We start from the raw sequence: 6097 nt of genomic DNA on the forward strand, positions 1-6097 counted from the left end.
AAAAAAAAATATCAATGGACATATCCTTGGGTGAGGATTTAATTAAAAAGCTTACAGCTATTAATGTATTAATAGAATCAGGTGGCGGGCCCAAGAAATCATGTTTTCATAGGTGCCTTGCTCAGCCAAGACTGAGAGTACAAAAGAATTATCTTTAGAAAATGTGCAGAAATTATTTTTTAAAATTTTATTTTTAGACAGAGGGGAATGGAGAGAAAAAGAGAAGGAAGAAACAATGATGTGTGAGAGAGAAACAATGACCAATTGCCTCCCTTATGCACCCCAACTGGGGACTGAACCCACAGTGCAGACATGTGCCCTGACCAGGAATAAAACCATCCTCCTTTGCTTTGTGGGATGATGCCCAGTGAACTGAGCCACACAGGTCAGGGATGCAGAGCATTTTCTTTACTAACTTCCTTAGATGCCCTGGAGTTTTTGGCCTAATGATCCTAAATAGTGTTATCTGGAACAATTAATCACTTTACTTGCTGGGAAATTCATTTAATAATTTATGTAAATAGCTCAGTAAAGTTCTTGAGGGCACACACTCAATATTTATCATATCATCTCAAGTACTGGAGAAGCCTTTAATCTTATACAGTTATGCATTGACTGGGCAGTGTGCTCTGTATAGGAAGTCCCAGTTCATGAAAGAGACAGGAGAATAGTTGCCTCAGAGACTGTTCTTCAGGCAACTATCATTTTATGTGTATCCATGCTACAAAGGCAGCCAGTGATTTTTTATATATATTTTATTGATTATGCTATTACAGTTGTTCCATTTTTCTCCCCTTCATTCCCCTCTACCCTGCACACCCTCCCTCACCCACATTCCCCCCTTTAGTTCATGTCCATGTGTCATAAGTTCTTTAGCTTCTACATTTCCCATACTATTGTTTCTCTACCCCTATTTTCTACCTGCCATCTATGCTACTAATTCTCTGTACCTTTTCCCCCTCTTTCCTCTTCCCACTCCCCTGTTGCTAACCCTCCATGTGATCTCCATTTCTGTGGTTCTGTTCCTGTTCTAGTTGTTTGCTTAGTTTCTTTTGGTTTTGCTTTAGGTGTGGTTGTTAATAATTGTGAGTTTGCTGTCCTTTTACTATACATGTTTTTTCTTTATCTTCTTTTCTTAGATAAGTCCCTTTAACATTTCATATAATAAGAGTTTGGTGATGATGAACTCCTTTAACTTGACCTTATCTGGGAAGCACTTTGTCTGCCCTTCCATTCTAAATGATAGCTTTGCTGGGTAGAGCAATCTTGGGTGTAGGTCCTTGCCTTTCATGGCTTCAAATACTTCTTTCCAGCCCCTTCTTGACTATAAGGTCTCTTGTGAGAAATCAGCTGACAGTCTGATGGGAACTCCTTTGTAGGTTACTATCTCCTTTTCTCTTGCTGCTTCTAGGACTCTCTCCTTCATTTTAATCTTGGGTAATGTAATTATGACGTGCCTTTGTGTGTTCCTTCTTGGGTCCAACTTCTTTGGGACTCTCTGAGCTTCCTGGACTTCCTGGAAGTCTATTTCCTTTGCCAGAATGGGGAAATTCTCCTTTATTATTTGTTCAAATAACTTTTCCACTTGTTGCTCTTCCCCTTCCCCTATAATTCAGATATTGGAACATTTAAAGATATCCTGGAGGTTCCTAAGCCTCTCCTCATTTTTTTTGAATTCTTGTTTCTTCATTCTTTTCTGTTTGATTGTTTCTTTCTTCCTTCTGGTCCACTCCATTGATTTGAGTACCAGTTTCCTTCCCATCACCATTGGTTCCCTGTGCATTTTCCTTCATTTCACTTAGCATAGCCTTCATTTTTTCATCTAATTTGTGACCAAATTCAACCAATTCTGTTTCAGCAGCTTGATCACCAGTGTGTTGAACTGTGCATCTGATAGGTTGGCTATCTCTTAGTCGTTTAGTTGTATTTGTTCTGGAGCTTTGATTTGTTTTGGAACTTTGATCTGTTCTTTCATTTAGGCCATTTTTTTTTTTTTTTGCCTTGATGCACCTGTTCTGCCTGTTGTGTAGTGAGGGGTGGAGCCTTAGGTGTTCACCAGGGTGGGTCAGCCTAGTTGCTGGGTTATGACGCTGTATGTGGGGCAGGGGTCTGAGAGGGAACAATGGTGCTTGCTCTGCTCTCTGTTGGATTTCAGTCACTTCCCCTGCTTCCCCCAAGCAAATTGGACCCTTCTTGTGCTGATTCCTGTGTGGGTGGGCTTCTGTATGTTTTAGGACCCTGTGGGTCTCTCCAACAAACTCTCCTGTGAGGCTGGGAGTCTCTCCTGGCACCTCACCCTCCCCAGGTGTTTTCAATTGGTGTTTGAAGGCTTTATTTTTCCCAAGCTGGGACCCTGGGTTGTGTGGTCTGTCTCATTCCCCAGTTTCTCCTGGTTTATCTGCACATGAATGTCGGGCTGCCTGGTCAGCCATCTTGAATGCTACAACCCAGTCCACAATTGCCACCTTTCTGGATCTGCCCACTGCCACCTGCACATCCAGGGTCCACCCAATGCCATCTTGTGCACCTGGGTCTGTCAGCTGCTGCCTTGTGTGCCCAGGGTCCACAAGCCACTGCTTTTTTTGCCTCTACCCTTCTCCACCTGTCCACCGAACTCTGCCTCTCTTACTGGTCTGTATGAATCTGTCTACTTTAACTTCTTGGTTGTTGGACTTCCATACAGTTCAATTTTCTGTCAGTTCTGATTGTTATTTTGTTTCTAAATTGTTGTTGTTCTTATTTTGCTTGTGGGAGAAGGCACAGTGTGTCCACCTATGCCTCCATCTTGGCCAGAAGTCACCAGTGATTTTAATTGAGATAGAAATGAAACTAATTAGTTTTAAGGCTGATGAATTTGGTATTTACTTTGCTGATGGCAAATCTACTCATTTAACTTGAGTGGCTAATTAAGATGACTAAGTGACCAACCTCTAGCTGCAAAGAAAGGAGAACTCAAGGTCAGTGTAAAATGGTAGAAAGCAAGGAGTTAGGTACAGTAAGTTGATTCTGAGCAGAGCTTATAGCTTAATTTAAAATTTTTGGATAACCTAATTGTGAATTTTCTTGCTATATTGTCTCACAGTGTTTTTTATTTTAATTTATTTTCACTAAAGTAACTTATCGTTAATATTTTGGTTGGATTTAGAATTAAATCCTCAGCCATGTGTAGACATCTCTTAATTATCACCAAAGACTTGTAGGGCTAAAAAGTGTTGAATATGAATTGGATACTGCATTCTAATAACTAATTAGTTATTATTCATTATCTACCCACAAAGTATTTGTTTAAAGTTTTCTTTACTAGCATGTCTTCCTTGCATTTCTTGAGAGACTCAATAACAATTGTCATATTTTTAAAAATCCCTTTTTTAACTTATATAAAACCCTAATGAAAATCATCTTGAAGCACAATAAAGAGAATTATCCTTGTGAGAAGCAGCTTGAATTGCTGGCATTGGATTTGTAATTCGAGCAGGCTTTTGATTTGGAGTTTGGCTTTAAAAATAACTTTTTGGCTTACATTGATTCATGTGATGGTTGTGTCTCCCCTGATCAGCACTCAAATTAACCCTAAAACTTTAGTTTCAGATGACTGCTAGCCTCTTTGAGGTGTCCCACCCAGGGCCTCCAAAGTGAATTTGTATATGCTACATGGACCGTATTTTATGTATTCTTATTCCTGGTCACCAAATACTGTGCACACTACTTTGACTAAGTAACAGATAATTTTAGTTAACAGCCAGAAAAAGGATAACATATACAAATTTTATGTCTAGAAGGACATTCAGCCAATATCATTAATTAATGAATATTTTATAAGATATGTGGACTAATGACCTTTTAGTCATAGTGAAAATGTCAGTATGTTCTTAATCTTCTGTGCCAGATATTATTCTCAACTTCCAGACAAGATGAAGGCATGGGTAGATACACTATGCCTCCTTGCACAACCAAAAGGACAACAACAAATTTAAAAACAAAAACCAGAACTAGAAGAAAATCCAACTGTATGGAAGTCTGACGACCAAGGAGTTAAAGAAGAAACATTCATTCAGGCTGGTAGGAGGAGGGGAGATGCGCAGCTGGGGTGGAGAGGATGCACAGCAAGGCAGTGGCTGGAGGACCTGGGCAGGTGAGGCAGCAGCTGGTGAACCATGTGGTCCCACATTTGCATGCAGATAAACCAGGAGGAACAACTGGGGAGAAAGACAGATTGTGCCACCCAGGTTCCAGCCCAGGGAAATAAAGCCTCAAAACCTCTGACTGAAAAACCTGTGGGGGTTGCAGTGGCTAGAGAAACTCACAGCCTCACAGGAGAGTTTGTTGGAGAGACACAAAGGGTCCTAAAACATACACAAACCCACCCACCTGGGAATCAGTACCAGAAGTGCCCAATTTGCTTGTGGGTAATAGAGAAAGTGACTGAAATGTTGGCCGAGAGCCCAAGCAATCAGTATTGTTCCCTCTCGGATCCCTCCCCCACATACAGTACCACAAATGCAGCAATATGGGTTGCCCTTCCCTACCTAAGGCTCCAGCCTTTATTATGTAACAGGTGCACCAAGACAAAAAATATGGCCCAAATGAAAGAACAGATCAAAGCTCCAGAAAAAAATAGAACTAAGCAATGAAGAGATAGCCAATCTATCAGATGCAGAGTTCAAAACACTGGTAATCAGGATGCTCACAGAAATGGTTGAGTATGGTCACAAAATAGAGGAAGAAGTGAAGACTATGAAAAGTGAAATAATGGAATATGTACAGGGAACTACAGTGAAGGGAAGGAAACTAGGACTGAAATCACTAATTTGGAGCATAAGGCAGGAATAAATATTCAACCAGAACAGAATGAAGAAACAAGAATTCAAAAAAATGAGGAGAGGTTTAGGAACCTCCAGGACATCTTTAAATGTTTCAACATCTGAATCATAGGGGTGCCAGAAGGAGAAGGAGAAGAGCAATAAGTGGAAAAGTTATTTAAACAAATAATAAAGGAAAACTTCCCCATTCTGGCAAAGGAAATAGACTTTCAGGAAGTCCAGGAAGCTTAGAGATCCCCCAAAAAGTTCAACCCAAGGAAGAACACACCAAGCCACATCATAATTACATTATCTAAGATTAAAGATAAGAAGAGAATCTTAGAAGCAGAAAGATGTAAGGAGACAGTTACCTGCAAAGGAGTTCCTATAAGACTGTCAGCTGATTTCTCAGAAGAAAACTTACATGCAAGAAGAGGCTGGAAAGAAGTATTCAATGTCATGAAAGGCAAGGATCTGCATCCCAGATTGCTCTATCCAGCAAAGTTTGCAATTAGAATGGAAGGGCAGATAAACTGCTTCCCAGATAAGGTCAGATTAAAGAAGTTCATCATCACCAAGTCCTTATTATATGAAATGTTAAAGGGACTTATTTAAGAAAAAGAAGATAAAAAATATGAAGGGTAAAATGACAACAAACTCACAACTATCAACAACTGAACCTAAAACCCTCCCCACCAAACTAAGCAAACAATGATAATAGGAACATAAATCACAGAAATGGAGATCACATGGGGGGTTATCAGTGGAGAGGGGGAGGGATCAGAAATAGGAGAAAGGTACAGGAAATAAGTAGCATAAATGGTAGGTACAAAATAGACAGAGGGAGGTTAAGAATAGTATAGGAAATGGAGAAGCCAAAGAAGTTATATGTACAACCCATTGACATGTAATAATGGGAGGGATGCTGGTGGAAGGTGGGGTACTGGGCAGAGGGGAATAAAAGGGAGAAAATGAGATAACTGTAATAGCATAATCAATAAAATATATTTTAAAAACTAGCAAAAATATTCCATGTTATATATCACCCAATATTTTAATATACATTTATGTGATTCATACATGAATATTACAGATATTTTTTAGAAGAGTTTATTTATTTTTAGAGATTGGGGAAGGGAAGGGGAGAGAGGAGAGAAACATTAATGTGTGGTTGCCTCTCATGCGCCCCCTGCTGGGACCTGGGCATGTGCCCTGACTGGGAATGAAACTGTGACCCTTTGGCTCGTTGGCCCATGTTAAATCCACTGAGCCACACCAGCCAGGGCAATACTATAGAT

Source organism: Phyllostomus discolor, chromosome 6 (assembly GCF_004126475.2).
Source record: "Phyllostomus discolor isolate MPI-MPIP mPhyDis1 chromosome 6, mPhyDis1.pri.v3, whole genome shotgun sequence".
NCBI classification, from domain to species: domain Eukaryota; kingdom Metazoa; phylum Chordata; class Mammalia; order Chiroptera; family Phyllostomidae; genus Phyllostomus; species Phyllostomus discolor.